The sequence below is a fragment of the Panthera tigris genome, chromosome A2, assembly GCF_018350195.1.
Source record: "Panthera tigris isolate Pti1 chromosome A2, P.tigris_Pti1_mat1.1, whole genome shotgun sequence".
Lineage (NCBI taxonomy): Eukaryota > Metazoa > Chordata > Mammalia > Carnivora > Felidae > Panthera > Panthera tigris.
This window is the reverse complement of record NC_056661.1, coordinates 165603031-165626967: the sequence shown is the minus strand read 5'-3', so window position 1 is coordinate 165626967 and position 23937 is coordinate 165603031. Positions and strand designations below refer to the sequence as shown.

The window sequence follows — 23937 nt, the reverse complement described above, 5'->3', positions numbered from 1 at the left end:
TTTGCCCCCATTTCAGCATTTCATTCCATTGCAAAGGACTTCGGGCTCAGAATGAGACACATACCATCGTGTCTCTAGTCCTTTTGAATTCCAAACATACTTGTAAATCCCCACCTCTTCTGAAAGTCATGGCTCTTATCTGTGAAGCACGCTGCTATTTTGTGAGACAAGAATTCAGGAGAAGCACAGCTCGCCTTAGAGCGATCTTTTCATTTGGCCCAAATCAAACAGGAATCACATAAGCTAGCATACACTTTCTGGCTCAGATGGACACTTCATTGTCAGTTACAAAACCATTCTGATTTTGCAAAAGCCCATTAAATGTTGGCACCTGATAAATATTGCTTGATGTCATTATAATCAACACCTGCTGTCTGCTGAGGCGGCGACACATTTGCCCAAATTAATTGGAGGGAAATGATGGAAGGCAGCTGTTCTCAGTGCTGGGCCCTGCAAATGAGCTGCACTTGGCCGCGTACTGCTCTCCCCGCTCCCCAGGGGATGCATGCCGGTGGTCAGAGCCCATAAGAGCACCTGGTGCGCACAGGTAGCGAGCCTAAGGGGGCGTGCTGATACGACCCCTGTAGCCGTGTCACTGGCCCTTACCACGGTTCCACATCCGGAAAACTCTCCCCCCGCCAGGACATAGGGCGTTAGAGCCGAGACACTGGTTTTCTTCGGTATGTTTCCCTTTCTGGCGCCCCTGATGGAAAAATAGGCCTGCCTTCTGCAGGGAGGCTGGGGGTCCCCAGCGTCCTGGGTCAGAGCCCAGAGGAGGAGGCTGGAATCACGGCGTCAAGCAACGTGGGGCGCATTCTCTGCCTGGCACCCTTTTGGGAACGCTGGCGTTTGCAGAGATGGTGAGAAGTAGGTACGCATTCTAACTTCCGGAAAGAATAATTCACAGCACGTGACCCCCGTCAGGCAGAGATGAAAATCACCTTTATTTAAAAACAGAGGACACACTAGGGAGGAGAGAGGAGGGGCCATCTGGTGCGGCTTTCCCCCAGACCTGGAGGGGCCACAGCTGGACAGGAGCACGTGGGGCCTGGAGCACAGCAGGAAGAAGAGGGGCGAGCTGCCACATTGGCTGTCAGTGGCCGTGACCCAGGAGATCCCCTAAGGGCCTCTGGAGCCCCGCTCGGGCCCTGGGGTTGGAGATGCGGAAACTTTCCTCTTAGGGCGGGAGGTGCAGCACGGAGCCAGGGACTTGGAACGACGTGTACAGAGTGACTCGTTCCAGCATCTGCGGCCGGAGCCGGGGTCTGTGCTCAGCCACAGGGCAGAGCGTCCTGCAGAGCCTTGACTACAGCTTTATTAACACGAGCCAGTTAACCAGCTCCGGGGCACTGCTGCTGTCACTCCGACAGGGACAGGGACATGGGCCTCGGCCCCCAGCGCCGCCGCCCGCCCCCGCCCTGAGGCCAGAGAGACCCTCTCACTGGCTCTTCCACTCCAGATGAGCTGCTGGGCCTCCCTGTGGCTTTGTCCTTATCTTACAAGTGGGGATAACGATACTGTCTTTCATCGAGTTAAACGCGGTGGTCCACGTTATGCATAACGGATGTCACAAGTGAATAACGGAAAAATGACATGCAAAGCAGCAATCATCCAAGAAGATGAACAAATGAAAAACAGTGGTTTCCCACATGCACAGAGACCCCGGACCACCTGCTCCAGGACACCCCCCTCCCCCCACCCCCAGCTACCCTAATCTCACTCAGTATTTCATGCTTCTGGTGGTGGAGTGTCAGATATTTTCACACAATCTAAAGCTGAGCCAGACAAAATATAAACAGAGGGACGAGAGGGAGGAGTGGCTGGGCAGGAGGTGCCATGCTGGGAGGAGGGGGACACAGCAGGTTGGAGTGTGGCCTTTCTTTCTCCCATGACAGCCTTCGGTGGGGGGGGGGGGCGCTGGGGCCGCTGGAGGGGCAGGGAACGTGGCTGGAGTGTCTGAAGCTGTTCTGACTTTCGCAAGGGGGTCTTTCCCACAAGACAAATGTTAGCGGGCATTTAAGTGAGACGGGCCCGCACAGTCGCACCTGTGGACGTGCACATCCGGGTGGTCATCTGAGCCCAGGCTCTCGTGTGCAAAGTGTATTTCTGCTGTGCCTGTCCCCTGGGCCCCTCTGGGTACACAGTCCCCGCTGCCGTGGGCCAGGAGCAGGGGTGGCTCGGGGCTTCTCCCTGTTGTTTTGAGGAGGGGGGGACACCTGCAGGACCCGGGGGCATCTCTGCCCTGGATTCCTCCACCCTGTCATTGTGGAAAAGGCAGCTATGGGTCAGAGACGCCCTCCGAAGGCAGCGCTGCTGGATTGCAGATGCTTCTGATTTCAGGACAAGTGACGGCCGTTCGATAGGTGGTGTCCGATTATAGGCAGGCGGCCTCTCCCAGAATATCCTCATGCTGGACTTGTTCCCACGCAGGCATCACGACATTCCAGGACAGGTGGGAGAACAGCCCAGTCATTCCAGAAGCTTCCTGTTGCAGGGTTTAGAGGCTTGACCACTGCCTAGCTCCAAAGAATGACAAATGCATCCGGTTGGCCAGAGACCGGCCAGACCGGGTGGACACTTCTCTGCCCCTGAATATGCCGTACAGCTCGGGCATGAGCCCCTGGGCAGAGGAAAACTACCGAGAGACTCCTTGCTTGTGGAAATACCCAACCTTCTTTGTTGCGCCGTGAATCCAGGGCTGTGCAGGTCCGAGATCCAGGACTCAAGGTGTAGGAAAATGCCTGCCCAGGGAGTGCCCGACTTTCCAGAAGGGCATGAGGACTCCCGCTTGGACAGCCTCGGCCAGAGGCCATCTGTGCTGGTCCCGGCCCCTCCGATCATTGGGAAGAAAGTCCTTTATGTGGGTCAGACCATCAGATAGTTTCCACAGAATTGTATATTTTTTTAATGATTTTTCTTCAGTAGGAGGTTGACGGGTTAGAGAATCACTCTGGTTTTAGACACATCTTTCAAAAGCGCAAGCAAACTGCACTGTTGCTATTGCTATGATTTCTCTTCTGGAGCTCACCCTCCTTCCTGGAATGCAGGATAGAAAATGAGGGGACCACAGAGGAGGAAAGCAGACCTGGGGCCTCTGTGCCCTCATCTGTCCTGCTGAGAGGCCCTGGGCAACCCTTCCCGCTCTCCCTCCTTGGGAACTGACGCTCTTTCCTCCTTTGAAGAATGATGGAATCACCTTAACTTTTTCAAATGTCTGAGAGTTAAAAGCTACCTCTCGAACCTGCGGTCCTTTAAAATTTACGGAGGAACATGCTACATCAGGCTCCACGAGGTTGGCCCCACGTAAAGTCAATACTTGTCTAAAAGCAAACACAGTCTTCGAATACAAGGTCAAAGCGAAAGAATGCCCTCCCCCCGGCTTCCCCAACCCCTCGTCTCCTTTCAAAGACGGAGGTGGTGACCTGGCTCCTTGTGCAGGTCAAATGCGTGTCATGGCAGACACTGGAGTTAATATTCAACTAAAAATTAATAGATTAGATAACTATTACATGCTTTTAGCGCCAATTAATTTAATGGCTGTTTCCCCCTCCTTTTATGGGGCAGGAAAACACCGTGCACAGTTTCCTGTGGCAAGTTCTCAGGTGGATCCTTTGTGCTGCCGTGGCTGGCCACGGGGTCGAGCTGACACGATGCCACCGCAGTCCCGTGTCAGGCGGGAGCCCCACCAGCAGGGCTATTAAAGAGCACGCTGGACGTACCCCTTGTTGCAAGGTTTATGCTGGCTTACGCTAGCATAACAATGATGCAGTGGTATTTGTTTGAAAACGAAAGGATTATATGGCCTTTGTAAAATGAGGAATTTAGTTTTGGGGAGGGGCAGCGAAATGGTGGTTTATTTTTTGTTGGTGTTTCTATGAATCCTTTGATATGTCAGCTTCTGTCACTGGGTATTAGGACACTTGTAATTTCTTGAACCAACCCAGATGAAATACATTTGGCCTCGCATAATTCATGTCAAACGCTCAACCGCGCGGCGAAAATGCCAGCACTATTGTGAGCTAGAGCGGGAGGGGCTGCTCAGTCCCTAGAGGTCTACAGGGAATTAAGTTTTGTGTTTTAGGAGACAAGCCGTCGTCCTCCCCGTACTGATTATCAGCGGGGAGGGTGTTTCTCAGTTTCGGTTTTGTTCCAGGAAGAAATGATGAAGCTAGTTTCTCCTCAGACTTCTGGTCACTTTCTGAGGAGAGCTGGTCCCACTCAGTGGCAACTCACATCCTATCCAGCCGGTGCTCAGAGGTCAAGACTTTCCACGCAGAATGTTCCCGACAGGGGGAACACCGAATTTGGGGTACCATACAAAGGGCCCCAGTTGAGTCAGCTTTCCTTCCTCCTGGGCAGGTGGGAGGTGCCTGCGTCCTGTAACACGTCGGGCCGAGTCCCCCGGAGCAGGGCCCCCCATACGTGGCACAGCCAGTGCCTCGTACACCCGTGGTCTGCATCCGTGGAGCGTGGGGCAGGTGAACGCACCCCACTGTCTGTACGGTGGGGACCCTGAGGCCCCGGGAGGCGAGCACCCAGCTGCCTGTAGCAACCTGGGCCTCACACTCAGGCTTCTGGGTTCTGGGTCCAGCATCTTTGAAGAATAGGGTATATTTACACTCACGGGTGGCTTGCTGATGTCACTCTCCCACGGGAAGCAAACAAACAACAGACGAAAAACTACTTTAAAACCAAAACCAACTTGGAGACAATAACAAGTTCCCCGAGAAACTCAGTGTTTCTTGCTATAAGTGAGGGCATCGGCCAGCGTTTTTCTCTCTTACTGAATGACGAGAGCACGTAAGTAAACACATACACTTACTATTTTCTCTTTTCTTGTTTGTGGTGCTGTCATATAGATGGACTTCAGAGAGCGCTTTCCACGGAAACTTAGAAGGGAAGCACACGATAGCATCAGCTGAAGGAATCATAATAAATTTAGAGTCTGGGGAGGGTCCTGGCACTCATGTTTTCTTTATTTTTTTCTATTAAGTGTTTTTTAATGTTTATTTATTTTTGATAGAGACACAGAGCACGAGCAGGGGAGGGGCAGATTGAGAGAGAGAGAGAGAGAGAGAGAGAGATGCGGAATCCAAAGCAGGCTCCAGGCTCCGAGCTGTCAGCACAGAGCCCAACGCGGGGCTCGAACTCATAAACCGTGAGATCATGACCTGAGCCGAAGTTGGACGCTCAACCGACTGAGTCCCCCAGGCACCCCGGTCCTGGCACTTTTTCACAGGAAACCTGAAGTGAGCGCAGCACCAGGCCGCCTGAGGGCGGTTGGTTACAGGGGGTGAGGCCCAGCGATGCTGACCTGTGTCCTCCCGGCAGACGCTCCTGCCTCTTGTCCTGGGTTGTGGTCGTGCTCACGGGAGTTGTGTGTGGCCAGGGAATGTTTGGCTCTTACAGGGCATCAGCTCGCGTTGTCCCCTTTCTCGGGAAGTCTCTCCCGCAGCGTTGATCCCCCGGCCGTGGTTGTCCCTGAAGGTGAAGCTGGAGGGTCTGGTTATAGCTTTGGGTAATATCTGTCTCAGAGTGGGATATTTTCTTGGAAAAGAAAGTTTGTTATTGAGCCATCTGGTAATCAGAAACAACAGAAAATGGGGTTATGCATTTCCCGCCATTAATTATGCATCAGGATCGTATGGCCTGAGCTCAGACAAGCACGGTGCGCAGAGGCACAGGGCTCCTTCCTCGGCCCCGGGGGGCACAGCGTGTGACTGGGCGGGTTCCGTGCCGTTTGCTCGGCCCAACCTGGAGAATGCTGGAGCCATCTGGGGAGAATTAGATAAGTAGTGGGAACAATGGGGTGAGCCCTCCAACATCCATAAGATAGCCATTTTGGGTGTTTCCTCTTTAACTTGGTGCTCTAGGCTCTCCACTTTTCTCGCGCCAAACCCCTCCACTCCCACTGTCTTAAGGACCTTCTCCTCCCAGGCCTGTTTAAGTCCAGTTCGCCTCTCATTCACTGGCTGGCATTGTAACCACGCTTGTCTTGCTGAGCAAAGTGGAGGCCGGGAAGTGAGCGGTCTGGTCACAGACGACACTCGTGCAACCAGAGGCAGGCTTGTCTCCTTCACCTCTGTCTCACGCACGTGCACGCACATGGACACACAGACAGGTACACACACATGCACAGACATACCCAGATGCATATGTGCGCACGCGCGCACGCACACACACACACACACACACACACACACACACACACGACATTGAATTATGCTGTGTTTATTCATCTCTGCTCTTCACGCTGTTCTACGTGGCCCGATCATGGACAAAATAAGGCAGAAAGTAGTTTTTATTTTATTCTAGGAAAGCTGAGAGTCTGTAGTTTATAAAAGGGGCTCCACTAAAAGGTAAGAATGAAATAAAAGGCAAAGAAAAGTTCAAGGTGCGGACGCTGCTGATGTCACGACCCCATGCTGAGTGTGGACATCCCAGACCGCTGCCAGCCGGAAGAGATCTCCACAGGCTCGCTCTCATATCTGGCCTCTTGCCTTTGTGAGGACACAGTTTTTAGTTTCTTTGGGTGAGAGCGTCACATCACTCTTGCAAACCCCGGAGTGGCTGCACTTGACCTGTGCAGAGTGTGGGGCCCTATGCACTGGCCCCGGGGAGAGAAGCCTTTCCCAGCAGGCTTCTGGTCTCCTGCACCTGGCCCAGCCTCTGCTGTGTGTGTGTGCCTGAAGGCCTTCATGACTCCAGACCTCGGGAAGTCTTACCGTTTCCCGTTTTCCTCTCTGTATTTAAAATTCCACTCTGAATTTATTGCGACATTCTTGTTTAGAATTAGCTATGTAAAGATGGCATTTTCCATCATATCATCTTGAAAATCACCCAAAAGCAGCAAGAAAATGGAAAAATAAAAATGCAAATGCCATCTTTACAACAAAATCAGGAGACATCTGTAAGCCTGAAATACAATATTTGAGGGAAGGCTGCCAAGGAGAGAGAAGGTCAAAGAGAAGCCCGGAGAGACCTTCAGGGAGGCCACCCCCAGCTGCAGATCTCAGGACATGCAGTCAGAGCCACCCTCTCCAGAGCAAGTGACCTAGCCCATGGGGAAAACCAGTAATTATTTGTTTGGAATGAGGGAAGATGATTGGGCTGGCAGCAGGAGTTCTCTGGGTGCAGTGTGGCACACGGTCTCAGGGATCAGAGAAGGCGGGGCTCCACTGAAATTGATGCCGTAAGCTATGTTTGTAATGTGTATATCTCTGTGTGCTGGAGAGGTGGGGGCTTGGGGGGGGGGTGAAGCTTTATACTAGGAGCGGCCCTGCACTGCCGCTTTGATTGGCCAGAGCAAAGTAAGTCTAATTGAGCGTATTCCTAGAGATAACCCTGAACATAAAGGAGAATTCCTATTGGCTTAGAATATGACCTTGGATTATGTGTAGCTTCATCAAATGACACATGGGAAGAAAGCTCCTTATTCAATGATAAATTATAATTTAAAAGGTCTATTTTAAAATACCAGAGAGAAATGTATTAAGTTAACGGGATGAACACTTGGTAAGTGGAAGCTTCTATTGGAAAACCGTTGCCTAGAGGTAAGCAACAATCACAAGAAAGCATATTATCATGAATTTTTAAAACCACTCACACAGTTTACCTCAATAAAACAAGAGCACAAATACAACATATAAGAGCTCATGAGAAAAAGGTCTAACAACAGGTATTAATCAACTACAGATTGCCAGACTTTAGGAAAGAAGTGAGTAAAACTACCATATGATCCAGCAACCCCACTTTTGGGTATATATCCAAAGGAAATGTAAAGCAAGTGTGGAAGAGAGATCTACACCCCCATGTTCACTGCAGCATCATTCACAACAGCCAAGGCATGGAAACAACCTAAGTGTCCATGGACAGATGAGTGGGCAGTGAAGATGTGGCATATGTCACAAGCTTACTTATCTCAGTTCACTGAGAACTGGGGTCATGTCTTACATCATCCTTTTGAGCAGGGCACACACAGGGTCTCAGGAGTATTTTAACTTTTATTTATTTTATTTATTTATTTATTTATTTATTTATTTATTTATTCATTCATTCATTCACTCTTACCCTGTGTCATGACTTCTGCTTCAAACTGGTGAAGCCCTTTCCAGCCCCCCCTCTCTCACACGCTACTGGCTCCTACCTTTGCCCCCACCCCCTTTTTTGTGCTACTTGCACTGCCTGACCCATCCCTGCATTCTCGTGCACCACCACATCTTACACCTTTTTCCAAGACTGGCTTGTCTCCTTCATTCTTCCTCCTTCTGAGTCTTCTCATCTACCTGTACAAATCCTAATCTCTTCTTCCTCACAATTCCTATATAGGGCATTGATCTTCAAGTTCTTTTGATTTGACAGTTGTGGCTCCTTATTGAAATGATAAACTCCTTGCATCCCTTTTCTAATGTATTCTAAACAACACCTGAACTACGGCTGGGGGACTGGGGTGAGAGTAAGGGCTTGGTAGCTGTCTTTTTATTCATCGATGGGCACGTGTGGAGGGGATCGCGAGGGGCAAGCCTAAGCGGGGTTGCCTGGCTTATCGGCAACCTTGTGCTAACGCAAGCCGTGCCTAATTGTGTTTAACTGCTTTGTGGATGGTTAACCGTCTGTACTGTATATGCATTTCTGACCTTGCCCCGGTGTATCCATAACTGATTTAGGGGATGTGCAGGCTAAAATATTGGTGGTTTAAGAAGGACGGAAACGTGAGTGGTGGTATATTAATAATTGCTGTAAAAGTGAAAGCAGAGATGAGTTTTCAAGCCTTTGGCAAGGGGAACGGTAATGATTCTCTGTGAAGTATAATCCTGAGAAAAGAGGAGTCACCTTCCCTAAAATACCCTCTCCATCCTTGATGCTTTATGATTTTCCTCTTTAAAACATTTACCTCTTGGCAGTGTCTCTTACACAGAGATGGGGTTGTTTTTCCAAGAGCTGAGCCAGTCTCAGCCTAACTGATAAATTACAACAGAAAATGAAGCTGGAGACAAAAGAACGGAGTCTGGTAATTGAAATGATTACCTACCACATAACGTCCCCCCAGTGCCCGTGCCCTCTGCCTCCTGGCTTTGCTGGAGTATCCCAAGTGACTGACCCACACTCCTTAGGAAAGACTACATTGATTGAGAGAAAGGGTTTTTTAAGCGAAAATAATGAAGACTTTTAGAGATTGTCTAATGTCGTTCAGAGGAAAAGATATGCCTGGCTTTGGCAAAAATGGATTCCAAGCCTGGGGTTTCACAATGGTTGATGTTCCTTTTCTCCATTTAACTCCTAAGCCCCACCTTACCCGCAAAGTCTTCCCTGAGAATCTAAGACCCGAGAGTGAGGTTATTAGGAATTAAAATTTCTTGATTTTATAGGTGGAAGAAGTGAGACCTGGAAAAGGCTAGTGGGTCTACCAAAGGCCTCCAAAGGATACCCATTCATCCTCCTCCGAGCTGGCCACTTACGTCTATACTGACTCAGTGTGCCTGAGCGTTAACTGTGGCGTGCCCACATTCAATTTCTGCTGTGTAACCTCTGCTACAAGTCCAGGCTGGTTGATGGACAGAATGTTGTGTATTTTCATTCCTGCCATTATATTCCCATTTAACAGGTAGCTAGAAGGAAATGGTGCCCTACGCTGGCTGGATTTCCATGAAATAAGTGAATTACTATTAGAACATACGTTGAGACACATCAATCATTTTAAGGGTTATTTCAGCGGAAGTCGACTCCAATCTGGCAACACCAAGCTGGAAGTGGTCAGGAGGGAGCTCCCCGCCGGCGGGAGCCGGGGGACTCCCTGGAGGAAGCGTGCGGTGTTCGAGTGGCTATAGCTTGAAGCCCGGTTGGCTGTCCGTGCCTGGTCGTCCTTGGGTTTTGGTCTCGCAGCCTTGGGGCATCGACAGGCGTGGATCCTGCTTTGCTGACTCAGGCACGGCGGCCTCCCTGCGTAGTGGATTGAATATTACCCGTTGGTTGGATGACCTTCGACTGGGGCCCCGTCGGAATTGTGCCTGTGGGGGCTGTGCTCCCAGGATGACTCTACTCCTTTGGTTTGTATCAGCGGACACATTCCTTGTGTTGGAGTTGCTGGGGCCGGTCAGGCTCGGGGAGTCCTCTGTGCATTTGTTTTCACCGTGTTCGCAGGTTCATGTCTCCATTTGTGAAACGGGGACGGTGCTCCTCCCGGGGCCACAGGACACGGCGATCACAGTTAGGAAGGAGGCTTGCTGTTTTGTTCGAACCTTCACGGTAACTGATGTGCGACCTTGGGCAGATCCCAGACCTCCCTGGGGCTGTTCGCTGTACAATGGAGAAATGGGACCAGACGTCTGCAGTGGCCCTTCCGGGTCCAACATGCTGCGCTCGAAGTGAGAACGCACAGAGATCGTGTGAGGGGCTTGGCGAAGGGCCTGCGGTGCGTGCCCGCCCCTTCTCCTGGGACAGTTGTCCACGCGAGGGTGTGACTAGTTGGCACGGTCACTGCCGGGCCCACCCTGGGAGGCCTCTTACAGTCTGAGCCTGGACAGTGTCTGCTGAGTCTCTGAAGACAGCTGCGTATCGCGCCCTGGGTCGTCCTAACAGACGGTTGCAGGGGGCAGTGCGTCACTCGAATGAAAGGCTCTGGAGAGCATGAACCGCATTGTTTCCGTGCTCTGATTCTTTCCTTCTGGCAAGGGGTGCCCCTGAAGGGGGTGCCCTCAGAGGCAGGGTGATGCCCCCGTGTCCCCCTGAAGGGGGTGCCCCCCGAGGGGAGTGATTCCCCGTGTCCCCCTGAAGGGGGTGCCCTCAGAGGCAGGGTGATGCCCCTCGTGTCCCCCTGAAGGGGGTGCCCTCAGAGGCAGGGTGATCCCTGTGGAACAGGGTGTCGGGGTGAACAGCAGCGGCTTACATGTGAGAAGGAGGATACGCCCTGTTCTCTGAGGATCAAGCAGAAAGGCCGCGAGTCCTGTGTGGGTTGGGCCTTACGATTCTCTGCCTCCCTGTGGTCACTGCGAGTGGGAACAAATGCCGTGTCCTTCAAACCCCAGCTCTCAGCTCAGCACAAAGAGCGTTAGGTCCTTGCAGTGAGAGGCAAGGCGTGATCGGCTGTCTATACCTGCAGTCTCGTGAGATGTGAGTCCAACATCCCCAGTGTGCTGAGTCCAGGGGAGATTCCTGGTATAGACGAGCAGATCAATTCAGGGGAAAATCCTGGTATGGATGAGGAGATCAATTCAATTCGATCGAGCATTTGCTTCACGAGCATGGACCGTGTGCCCCGGCCTCCTTGAAAAGCTGGGGGAGCTGGGAGACCAGAGGGGTGCTCACCCTGACGGGGCTCACTGCCCCAGGAGGTAGGAACCTGGCCGCAGAGTCGGACACTGTGCCCAGCCAGCTGGGCCGTGGACAGGAAGTCCGAGGACGTGCCGTGCGCGGCCTCTCCCAGCTCAGCGGTTTGAGCTACGCCAGAGCGCAGAGAGCGCATGCAGGGACCGACCTGGGCTGGTGACTGAGAACCACAGGCGACTTTTCTGCCTTGAGAGGCCCTGCCGGGGGCGTCAGGGGCGGCCGGTGACAAGTCTGGGGCAGGTGGCCTGAGAGCGACTTATGGCACTGTCTGTGCTGCGTCTGCGTGCACGAGAGGGGCCTGTTCACGTGCGTAATTGCAAAACTCCGCCCAAGACGCCCTACCACGGTGGAGCAGACCCTGTTTTCATCTGGGATCCGTAATTTTGTGTCTGAACATGGCACCGGGGATGGCGTGAAGGGAGAGCGCCTCCCGGGGGGGCAAGGTGTGCTCAGGGCGTCGATAACCCCGTCGAATCTCAGGTTCATCACACAGCCGTCGGTGTTCCCAACCATTAACGAAGAAATCGACATTCCTAACTTGCCAACAACGATTCCATCACAAATGGTCCCAAACCTGGGCCCCACCCCATCTCTCTGCAGCCGGGCCACCCCGGCATCGCTCAGCTCGGACTCAGCCGCTTCCTGAACCCGCCCATCCACAACCTTTCCTGAACGCGCTGCCTTCCTTCTCTCCTGTCCTGTCCTCTCTTTGGCACACAGATCCGTGGCTGCAGGCAGGGGACGAACGCCTCTCGGCAGGCTCTGGCACCCGGACTCGCTTTAGTGGTGACATTCGTGCCTTATCCCTGCTGGTCCTCCCTGGTTCACAAAAGCACTTTCTTAGCTGTTATCCAATCTGAGACTCACAACCACCCCTGGACGGCATTTTGCCCTCATTGTCAGCAAGGAGACCTGGCGGAGGGGGGCTGGTAAATGGCTGCCCAGCAGCACGGAGGGAGCCGGGGGCAGTGGGCATCCTGCTTCTTGGCTTCTGGCTCGGACCCTGTGTCCCTGGGATCTTCCGGAAAGTCCTTGGGGGCAGCCCTGGCGTGGACTGCCTACCCCTAGACACAAGCAATTGGACATTCCTTCGACCCCCTCCCCCCCACCCAAGGCTGGTTCCAGGAGAAGCTGGGGTCCCGTGAAGCCGGCGATGTCTAAGCAGGTGCTGGGGGCAGGCCACAGGGGGCGGCTCTCAGATGGACCCCGTTCATCACCAGGCCTTCACTGCTGCTGGCTGATGCCCGCCTTCCCCTCTGCTGAGGTCTCCAGATCCTAAATGCTTCCTCGTGCGATTCCTTAAATAGTAATGCAACAGAAGGTATTAATGTGCTTCCGTAAGGAATGCACACACTCCCAGGAACGACTCACTGTCAGAAACACGAGCCTGTTGGGGAGTTTTTCCTTTCCCCGCACGGCCTCTGGGATAAAATGCAGAGGATAAGGCCGGGCAGTGTAGCGGGCACTTAATTAAAATATTTGTGGCATGCTCAATTAAGTAATTAATACCGCAGTCGTGCAGATTTGAGAAACAGTGACGCCGCTTGCTTGACGTCTGACCCAGAGTGATCTGGGGTCTGCCTTCCTTCACGAGCTCTCTTTGGGGTGGCAAACTGGAACGGGAGAGGTAGGTCAGTGGGACGGTATTTTGGGACTGCCACTGGGAACGCTTTCTTGTTGCTTTTTCCTTACTATGGTAGTTCAGGTAGACGAGCGTGTTATTTAAAAACCTCTGAATGATGCCTGAGCTGGTGCAAAGAAGTGGGGAGACCGTGCCTGCGGACGGAGGTGGTCTGAGAGCGGCTGGGGTGCCGGTCGGAGCGGATGAGAGGCCTCGGTGCGGGCGGTGCGGGCCAGCGGTCCTGACCAGGGGCGCGCTCTGCAGGAAGCGGTGCCGGACAAAGCTCAGCCCTGTCTGGAGGAGACGCGTCCGCCCCTGAGAAGTCCAGCTGGCCGGGCGGGTCAGGGAGCGCGGATCCCGGTCCGCGGGCGGGAAGCGGGGTCTGCGAACCACAGGGGAGCGCTGGGGGCTGGCGTGGAAGGGCCCTGACGTCCAAGAGGGGTCAGCTGGCAGGTGGCGGGATTTCCTCATTGTCAGAACGCACCCAACAGGAACCTGCGCCAGACGGAAGGAGCGAGTCCAAAAGCCGCTACGATGTGCATGAGCAATTGCCCCCGAGTCCTGTGCCTTTTACGTGTCGTTTGGTCACCTTTCCAGTCAGAGCGCCTTGCGCTGCGCCTCTGAGCTGACCTCATTTCCGTAATAACTGATAGCCCCGAGGAGAGCCTCACCGAAGAGACTACAGTTGTCCTCAAACACCTTCTTGCCAAAGGGCCTGTTACGGATCACAAATTCGACATTGCATCTCTAGAAACGTCCGTTCTGAGTTTCTGCATATTTTAATTAGTAACAACTGAATTTCTTGTAACAGTATTACATGAACAAAATTACATTATAAAAATGTTACCTCCCACAGGTAGTCAAGCTGTTTTCCCACCCAAACTGAGCTTTGCCTTTGAGCCAGGAGGAAAACCAACCAAAACAACATTCACAGAGGTGGCCACCACAGCGGCAACGGCTGTGGACGATTCTGGGGATGTGTCTCTAGTTCTGTCTGGAAGAACCAGGGCTAGGGTTTAGGGTTTAGGGCCAAAAGGATGCACGGGATCCCAAACTGGACCTGAAGGCCGGCAGCTTCCACCGCGTGTCCAGGGAGCGGAACCGCCGTGGCCGTGGCCCACGCGGATGACACGGACGCCCCCAGCCGCCCTTTGTGTTCCCAACAGCGTTTGTGCTGCTCGCGGGGCAATAAAAATGGTGGCCTAATAACAATCCCCGTGACGGATCCTTTTCCTGATGCCTTCTGACATCTCCACAGCTGGTCACGTCACTTGCCTTGCTGAAGTCTCCCTAAGCAACGCGACCAGGCCAATCAAGCAAGGAAGTGACCGTGTGATTACCTGACCCCAGCGGCCCTACCCATTCTGCGTTCCTCGGGGGCTCAAGACACGCTAGACTGGTTTGCGGGAGTCATGGCTCGAGCAAGTGTGTGCGCACATGACATCCACACTCAGCCTACTCCGTGGACTGTCACTGACTATCCTGCCTCCGGATGCCACCTCGTCTGGGGCCATTTCTCTGTTCAGGAGCACTTGTCCCAGGGACATGACAGCAGAGGACCAGGAGGGGAGCTTCACTTCAGTGAGTAATTCTTTAAAGATTTTTTTTTAATGTTTATTTATTTTTGAGACAGAGAGACAGAGTGTGGGCGGAGGGGGCGGGGCACAGAGAGAGAGAGGGAGACACAGAATCGGAAGCAGGCTCCAGGCTCCGAGCCGTCGGCACAGAGCCTGATGCGGGGCTCGAACTCACGAGCCGTGAGGTCACGACCCGAGCCGAAGTCGGACGTTTTGACCCTCGCACGGCTACCATCACCGGGAAATGTACGGGATGTGGTTAGAGACCCACGTGAGCACAGCAGACACGTGTGGCTGTGCCTCCGAGGCGTCCCGTTGCTTCTCTGCACATCTCCTCCCCTCTTCGTGACCGACGACACCTGCCCATCCTTCGGGGCCTCATGCCAGCCAAGACCCTGGACACCTGCTCCAAAGTCCTCAGCCTTCCCTTTTTTCTTCTCGACACCAAGCACTCACGGTCTGGATGTTTCCTCAGAAAAGGCTGATGTGTATTGTGAATTCTCTCTCTGGACATCAGGGAAATGCCAATCAAAACCGCACAGAGATGGCACCTCACGCCTGATAGGATGGCGATTATGAGGGAAAAAATAGCAACGGTGGTGAGGGATTGGAGATAAGGGACCCTTGTACGCTTCTGGTAGGAGTGTAATTTGGTGTAGACGTTACAGAAAACGGGATGGAGGTTCCCCCCAAAACTAAAAACAGCATAACCGTATACACGGCAATCCCACTCCTGGGTGTGGACGCAACGGAAATGAAATCAGCACCTCAAAGAGGTATCTGCACCCCTGTGTTCACTGCAGCCAGGACGCAGAAATAACCTAAGTGTCCGTGGATGGGTGAGTGGGTAAGAAATCGTCACACACACACACACACACACACACACACACACACACGGAATAGTGTTCACCTTTAGAAAAGGAGCCTGCCATTGTGGCAGCCTGTCAAGCCAGACGCAGAAAGAAAAAGCCCTGCATGATCATTCTGGAATCTAAACAAATGGAACCCATAAAAACAGAGTGGAACGGTGGTTTCCGGGGACCCGGGGAGGTTGTGGAGAGGGGGAGATGCTGGTCACAGGGTACGGAGCGGCGTTTATATAGTTGAGTGAGTGTGGAGGCCCCGCGTGCCGCATGGGGACCCCAGGTGAACGCGGGGATTGGCTGACGGAGCGCCTGTGGGGGCTCCCACCACGCTCACCCAAGGCCCCGAAGGATGGGCAGGTGTCGTCGGTCACGAAGAGGGGAGGAGATGTGCAGAGAAGCAACGGGACACCCCGGAGGCACAGCCACACGTGTCTGCTGTGCTCACGTGGGTCTCTAACCACATCCCGTACATTTCCCAGTGATGGTAGCCGTGCGAGGGTCAAAACGTCCGACTTCGGCTCGGGTCGTGACCTCGCGGCTCGTGAGTTCGAGCCCCGCGTCGGGCTCTGAGCCGACGGCTCGGAGCCTGGAGCCTGCTTCCGATTCTGTGTCTCCCTCTCTCTCTCTGCCCCCCCGCCCCCCCCCCCCCCCCCCCCCGCCCAGACTCTGTCTCTCTGTCTCAAAAATAAACATTACGGAGATGTCATGTGAGGAGATGATGTTGCCATTAGCTGCCTGCGCTTTAAATATGCACAATTTTTATTTAGAAAGTAAACTGAGGGGCGCCTGGGTGGCTCGGTTGGTAGTGTCTGATTCTTGGTTTCGGCTCGGGTCGTGATCACACAGGTCATGAGCGCGAGCCCCGTGTCGGGCTCTGTGTTGACCGCGCGCCAGCTTGGGATCCCGTCTCTCACCCTCTTTCTCTGCCCCTCCCTTCCATGCGCACGCACACTCTCTCAATAAATAAATAAAGTTAAAAAAAATTTTTTAAACGTGGATCGAATTTAAAGGAAACCACACAGCATCTTTGACCTCACTGAGTGCCTATCGCGGCGCCTACAACATGCGGGACCCCATGAGCACCGGCGGGTCGCTGGCCTGGTGGCTGCTTGGCTGGGAGCTGACACTTCTGCCGGAGAGGGTGGAGGCGGGAGAGGCCTGTGTTCTCCACTCGTGTTTGCCCCGAGGACGCCGAGGACAGTGGGGGTGGCAGGCCTGTGGTGGCCTCACCCCGCAGACGGGTCTGGCCTGCACCTCACAGCTGCAGCCACTGGAGGGTGGGGGGGTTGTCCTCACAACCCCCCATGCAGTCTCTGCTGCCCTGGCCCTGGGGCCAAGAAGGAGGACTGCACAACCAGAGAGCCTGGATTATCTTTGCCGCAGCAGAAGCTACTTCCTGCTTTACTGATCTCCAGGTGGTCATTTGTTCACGATCACAATGACCTTGAACGCAGCTCCTGGCTGAGGGGACGGGGGACGTCCCGACTGAGGGGAGGCTCAGCTGGGACTGCCTATTTTTAGGTGCTGTGCTGTGAGTCAGGTGTTGGCTTCGAGGAAATGATGTCATCGTCAAGGTTGCCCAAAAATGGACTCTTCCAAATCCAAACCCATTTCTTATTGACTGTGTAATAACCTCAGAGAAGGAAATCCTACCCTAATTTCTGACTGATCTTCAATCAGCCTCAGCTACGAACACATCAGACGTCTCTCTGCCTGATTCCTTCGACAAGTAATTAACAAGCTACGGCAAATGCTTATGGACGCTCAGAAGTTATTTAAAGGAAAGAGCGAGAGGGCGTCTGGCAAAGCAGCATTCTTTGCCTGTTTACTCGGTAGGGCTGCTGGAGAAAGGGCCGCATGAGTGTAACTTTCCAAATTAAATTGAATTAATAGATAATCAGCGGGTTTCTACTGTGTTCTTCTGTTTAGTCCTGGACTCGTGGTCATTGATTTCGCAGAAAGCCCACAGCCACTGTCCCCAGTGCGGGCATCTATTTCTTGTCTCATAAGCCCAGCCCCACAGAGCCCCCAACCCCGCCCAGGGCTGACGGCACGAACAGGTAGCTGTGATCGCGGTGTGCCCGGCCAGCTGCTCCCCCGACCTGCTGAGATGGGGTGTGCCCCTCCGGATCCCCCCTCCCCCCCCCCCCCCCCGCCCTGGGTGCATGGCGGCCCCAGGACGTCTCTGTCTCTAGCTGGTGGGACCATTAAATAGGAGAATGGCTGGTCTGTCCGTAGTGTAGCCCCAGTGTCTCCTGCTGTTTGGGTTTTATTGTGACATCTCCTTCTTGTTGGCACTTTCCTGGGCGGGGCTGATGGCCTGAACCAAACCCAGGTTCCGTGCCATGTGCAGGCTCCAGGGTCAGCGTTTCCGTTGGGGTGCTGCCGAACTCAGCTTCCCTTCCCCTTTGGCCCGCGATGCCTGGCGGGGGCGTCTCAGAGAGTCTGCGTGAGCCTTCTCTGCGTCCTTCGGACAGAGGGCAGCGTGAAGTGTCCCCCTTTCCCCTCCTTCCTTCCCCTCTCTTGTCCGCCAGGTGCCCCGAGAAGGAAGAGAGCCCGTGGGTCGGAGTGGGGGTGGGCCCCGTCTTTCCCTGGCTCTACGGGCTGGAAGGCAGTGTGGGGGCGCAGTGAGGGTCGATTTGGGCTGGGTCTTGGGGATCGAGCTGCCACTTCTTAAGTGTGGAAGTGTAGGGAGAGGGTTAATCCTGTGCTGGTGCACACTCAGGGCTCAAGCACACTGGCCTCCGGCGTAAGGAACCCTGTTGCCCCTGGAGACGTTCTCTCCTGTGCGGCCCGTCCTGGACCCCCCTCACCCTCATCCAGCCGTCTGTGTGGCGCCCGGCATCCCGCTGCAGCGTCACCGTGCCCAACGGAGCTCCACATGCACCTGCCTCGTCCCAGGACCGGAGGACCGGCCTCCCTCACCTGTGACAAAGGAACGCCTGGACGAGGTCTGGTGTCTGGTGGGTTGTGGACAAATATTTAAAAACCGGCTGAGATTTGGTTGACGCAGGCGCTCCACACGGGGACCCGCTTACGCTTTGTTTTCAGGAACCGCTGCTTTGGTCCTGACCTCGAATCCCGAAGGTATCCTGTGACCTTCTGCCCTCTGCCGATGTCCTTTTCATCTTAGCAATCTTCGGTGTGACCTCTGTCCCGTTTAACGGACACATCTGTCACTGACACCTGAGCATGGGCAGTGAGCGGCCACGTGGGCACTAAGCCCTCCAATTTCAGATCTGAGGACCCGTATGTCTCGTAACAATGTCTTAACACAATTAGGAGCGCAGAGTTGCCTCATCCAGGAACTCAAAGAAAAGCACAGGCGGATGTTAACACCAAGGGGAGGGATCATTCCCTCTCCCCCTCATGCTCCCTCGCCCCTGCGGTAACCCTCCCTGTGCTCCGTCACCCCTACTGGAACCCTCCTTTTCCCCTTGCCCCTGCGTTAAACCTCGCCATGCTCCCTCGCACCTGCTGTAACCCTTACCACGCTCCCTCGCCTCTGGGATAACCTTCTCTGCACTCCCTCACCCCTGCTTCAACCCTCCCCGTGCTCCCTCGCCCCTGTGGTAACCCCCATCGTGGTCCCTCGCCCCTGCGTTAACCCTTGCTTTGCTCCCTCGCCCCTGTGGTAACCCTTGTCGTTCTCCCTCACCCTTGCGTTAACCCTTGCTGTGCTCCCTCGCCCCTGCAGTAACCCTCGCCGTGCTCCCTCGTCCCTGTGTTAACCGTCCCGTCTCCCCTCGCCCTTGCGTGAACCCTTGCTGTGCTCCCTCGCCTCTGGGATAACCCTCCCCACGCTCCTTCACACCTGGGTAACCCTCCCTGTGCTCCCTCACCCCTGCATTAACCCTCTCCGTGCTCCCTCACCCCTGCGTTAACCCTCTCCGTGCTCCCTCACCCTTGCGTTAACCCTCGCTGTGCTCCCTCGCCACTGGGATAACCCTCCCAATGCTCCCTCACCCCTGCGTTAAACCTTGCCGTGCTCTCTCGCCCCTGCATTAACCCTCCCGTCCCCCCTTGCCCCTGCGTTAAACCTCGCCGTGCTCCCTCGCACCTGCCATAACCCTTGCCATGCTCCCTCGCCTCTGGGATAACCTTCCCTGCGCTCCTTCACCCCTGCATTAACCATCTCTGTGCTCCCTCACCCCTGCGTTAACCCTCTCCGTGCTCCCTCACCCTTGCGTTAACCCTCCTGTGCTCCCTCGCCCCTGCGGTAACCTTCATTGTGCTCCCTCACCCCTGCGGTAACCCTCCTGTATCACCTCACCCCTGCGTTAACCCTTGCTGTGCTCTCTTGCCTCTGGGATAACCCTCCCCACGCTCCCACACCCCTGCATTAAACCTCTCCGTGCTCCCTCGCCCCTGCATTAACCCTCCCATCCCCCCTTGCCCTTACGTTAAACCTCGCCGTACTCCCTCGCACCTGCCATAACCCTTGCCATGCTCCCTCGCCTCTGGGATAACCTTCCCTGTGCTCCCTCACCCCTGCATTAACCCTCTCCGTGCTCCCTCACCCCTGTGTTAACCCTCTCTGTGCCCCCTCACCCTTGCGATAACCCTCGCTGTGCTCCCTTGCCCCTGCGGTAAACCTCGTTGTGCTCCCTCGCCCCTGTGTTAACCCTCCCGTATCCCCTCACCCCTGCGGTAACCCTTGCTGTTCTCCCTCGCCTTTGGGATAACCCTCCCCACGCTCCCTCGCCTCTGCGGTAACCCTTGCCATGCTCCCTCGCCCCTGTGGTAACCCTTGCCATGCTCCCTCGCCCCTGCGGTAAGCCTCCCCACTCCTGGGGGCAGTGTTCCTTCTTCGCTGAGAGAACGACAAAGAGCTGATGCGAGTCAGGAGGAGGAGGACACGAGGTTGGAGAGAAGGTGGAACTGTTGCGTGGGGCTGGGCCCACCCCCTCGGCAGGCCTCCCACCAGACACACAGGGCACCCACTCCCTCGCCCCCTCCTCCCCGTCCTGGCTCTTCCCCTGTGCAGGAGCGCCAGCCAGATCTCTCTGAAGGTGGCCTGTCCCTGGGAGAGTCGGGTTTGTTCTTGCCAAGAGCCGATCATGGCAGAAAACGTAAAGCGACACCTAGGTACATTTTAATAAAAAATAACAATTGTTACCTCAGAAGAGGCGGCCCCTCGTTGAATCTGAGGCACAACGACATGGCTAAAAGGAGATACGTGATTTTTAAAATAACGCTGTTATTGCTAGTGCTTTAAAAAAAAATCTATTAAATAAGGGATGCCTGGGTGGCTCAGTCGGTTCAGCGTCGGACTTCAGCTCAGGTCATGATCTCGCGGTTCGTGGGTTCCAGCCCCGCGTCGGGCTCTGTGCCGACAGCTCAGAGCCAGGAGCCTTTTTCAGATTCTGTGTCTCCCTCTCTCTCTGCCCCTCCCCCGCTGGTGCTCTGTCTCTCTCTTTCAGAAATAAGTAAACGTTAAGAAAATCAATAACATTGTACAAAATACTGCTTTCTTTTTGAATGTGCGAACAGTCCCCACGATGGAAAGGTCGTGTTTCTAAGCATCCAACTCACGCATTAATTGCAATAAGACTGGGCGGTAACCCGAGTCCAAGGCTGCTGGCCTCGTGAAGGTGAAAACACACGGTCCCTTTGGGTCTGTGGGACTTGGGAGAAGCCAGAAGAGCAGGAAGGGGACAGTCAGCGTCACAGGTAACGTGAGGTCCCTTGTGCGACGGCTCTGGCCAGCGGGCCCGTCTGCTCCCACCCCTCCTACGATGGGCACTGGCCACTTGCGAGTGGATCCTGTGCGGTTATACTCGCTCGGTTCTGCTGCACCAAGATGTGTGTTCTTTTCTTTCTACTTGCTGGTTCCTCCGGTTCTTTCTCCTGGAGCTACATGGAAGGCACCGCAGCATTTTGGGCAAAGGCAGTGTGACTCCATCGCTGCTGAGTGTCCCGAATCCGTCAGCCATCCTGGCTGGCTACGGATGCTTTGCATCACGTACGTTACTTGGACATCAGAGTTGCACTTGGGGCCGGACACCGACTGGGCACATTCACTAGCATTTTGAGGTTCGTTATGAAGTTGCGACACAGACTCGCTTGTAGAACAGAGACAAAAATGCCATCTCACGAGGTTGTTGTGAACACAGTCAAGGAGGGGGGCGTGAAGGTGCCGGTGCATGAGCCGTCGGCAGCTGGGTGGACGCCTGCCTCCGAGCGGTCCTCTGTTGTCCTCTCCGGACCCATCCCGGTTGCTCACTGGCTTCCTTCAAATAAAATTGGCAAATCCGAGCCTGTTCTTTGAACGCCGGTCTGGGAGAAGGAGTGCTGCTTTATTTCGTGGTTTTATCTGAACTTTTGCCTGTGGAGCCTGATTGGACGCATTTTAAGCAGCCTTCCGTCATGCGACATGTATCGCAGTGTGGGCTCCTTGCATTTGTCACTCGCCCCCAAACCTGAGGTTTTCGTCTGTCTGTGGTAAGGCCAGGTTTCCTGGTCCCAGTGGTTGCAAGTGACTTACAAAGCCCGAGAGCAGGATTTTTGCCCCCTTCTCAGCGGAGCTGCGGGCTTGCTCACAGGCACCCGTCTCACGTTTTCGAGACCTGGTTGAGTCTTGATTCACCACTGACTTTATTGCGTCTTCTCCGAAACTTGTATGTCAGCTGAAGTTTGGTGGAGCGTATTTTATTTTAAAATTTGAGGCTGATCTAGCTGCAGTTTCTTTTCTTCATCGATTACCAGGGTTGGATCAGCATTTAAGGACTGCAAAGCAAGCATGCCACGCCCCTCTCCTTAAATGTGCTTTCGGCTGAGGGACATGACCTTCTAGCTGAGAGGAGGCACTTTTTTTCCAGCCAAGGACATGCCATCTCTTTCTTCATCCAGTCAACCCGTAAATATACTAAACAGGAACATGGATGGGCACAGAAACCTGCCATACGTGCCTTCCTCCAGAGTGATGAAATCCATGCACCTGTTCGGCTGGGTGGGAATCCGTGTCGTAGGAGCATTGCCCATCACACCCTGTGTCGGCCTGGTAAGGAGCTCCACAAGGCACCATACCTAGATGCAAGGTCTTACCACTCGTGACCGCGGTGAACCTTTGCTGTGAGCGTTGTGCTAAGAGATGTCACTAAGTTATCATAAGGGACCCATTTGTCAAGTGCAATTACTACCCTTATTTTACAGTGGGGAGAGTGAGGCTTACGGAAGTTCAAGAACCTTCCGAAAACCATAGCCTAGAAAGTGGAGGACTGGGTTTGAACACAGGCAGGCTAGCTTGCGTGCCCATGGTCTTGACCATGACTTATCCTTGGATCGGCTTCCGGTATCAGCAGTTACATAATTTGTTTCCATAATAATTCTTGACCTTAATCACAGACAGTGGTCACGTGTTTTCCGAATGTTAAGTAAAGCGTAGATAGTAGTCTTGGGGAGTAGCATGGTGATATTCTTGCAAAGGATGAAGGCAGAGACCAACGTTACCATTTTCCTTCTGTCCAGCTGCAGGTGCCACGTCCACGTACAACATATCACCGTTGTGACACATTCCCTTTGAAAGTGAAACAGCTAATAAGTAAAACACGTGATACCGTTAACTGCTTTCCTGGAGTCATGACGCCTGCAACCTGCGTCCTGTATGTCCCAACAGCCCCCGGGGGAAGAGCCTGCAGACATTTGCCCCCGCGACGTGGGCAGAGGGGGTTACCACAAGCTTTGAAATGGTGACCTGGAGTCATACTGCAGTGTCGTCCACAAGAGAAGTCACTTAAAATCCACTTACGGAGCCTTGCTCCCTGAGCAGCGACATGGCGAAGATACAGAGGCTTTTCCTATTAATTCTCGGGTAAACATCGTAGTTTGCTAATTAGAATATTCTTTTCTCCAGGACTCCTGTTCAGCAGAGTTTTTACTCTCCTCCTTTATAGGTCAGTGAATTGCTTGTTATTTCTGCATCTTCAAGAGTATTTGAGAATACGACTATATAATATGAAAATCTAATTCGGTAGAAAATGCTGTTTTCTACGGTCAGATCTCAATTATTCAGATCTACATCACCCAAGTTTCAATTCCTTCAAGTCGGGTCCTGTTTTCAGCCACGTGTTGCATGACTTTTAAATCCTTCAACCAAATGGTTTTTATCGGAGAGAATGTCAAATACTCTAGGTCGCTAAAGAGCTGGCATTTTCTTGGAATTCCTTACATAGTTATAATTACCCAGGACACGGTGAGACGTGTGGCCCCGGGGAAGGTGTCCTGCAGACAGATCAGTGAGGAAGAGCCAGCAGGCCAGGAAACCCTCAGAAGCAGGAAACGGGCACACGCGCACCGGGAGGCCCGAGGACAGCCTCTCCGCTCTCCGGCCTCCATTGCCGTGCGTATCCTTGTCCTTCATTGTCAAAGATGCCGCCGCCGCTGCTGACGTTGTCGTTTCCTGGGCCAAGATGTCCATTTAGCGCGTACTTAGAGTGCATCTTTGCTTGGCCTGCTTGCGTGGTGAGGCTGAAAGCTGGCTCAAATTGCAGGCCGTGCTCTGAGCTCTCGGATGGTTCTGGGAAGGCGTTCTGAAAAGTGAGCCACA

At 53.9% G+C, this 23937-nt stretch overlaps 1 long non-coding RNA gene across 2 annotated transcripts in view; it reads left to right on the top strand.

Moving 5' to 3' along the window:
* The window catches only part of LOC122235879, a 28622-nt gene extending 5668 nt beyond the window's left edge, over nucleotides 1–22954 (top strand). Inside the window, exons 1-2 of one of the 2 annotated variants that reach the window (XR_006213979.1) lie at nucleotides 22218–22392; nucleotides 22860–22954. This is a non-coding gene — a long non-coding RNA (uncharacterized LOC122235879). Of the gene's footprint in view, nucleotides 1–22217; nucleotides 22393–22859 lie in introns of those variants that run through there. The other variant, XR_006213978.1, reaches the window with a different exon arrangement.
* Nucleotides 22955–23937: the final 983 nt, after the last annotated feature.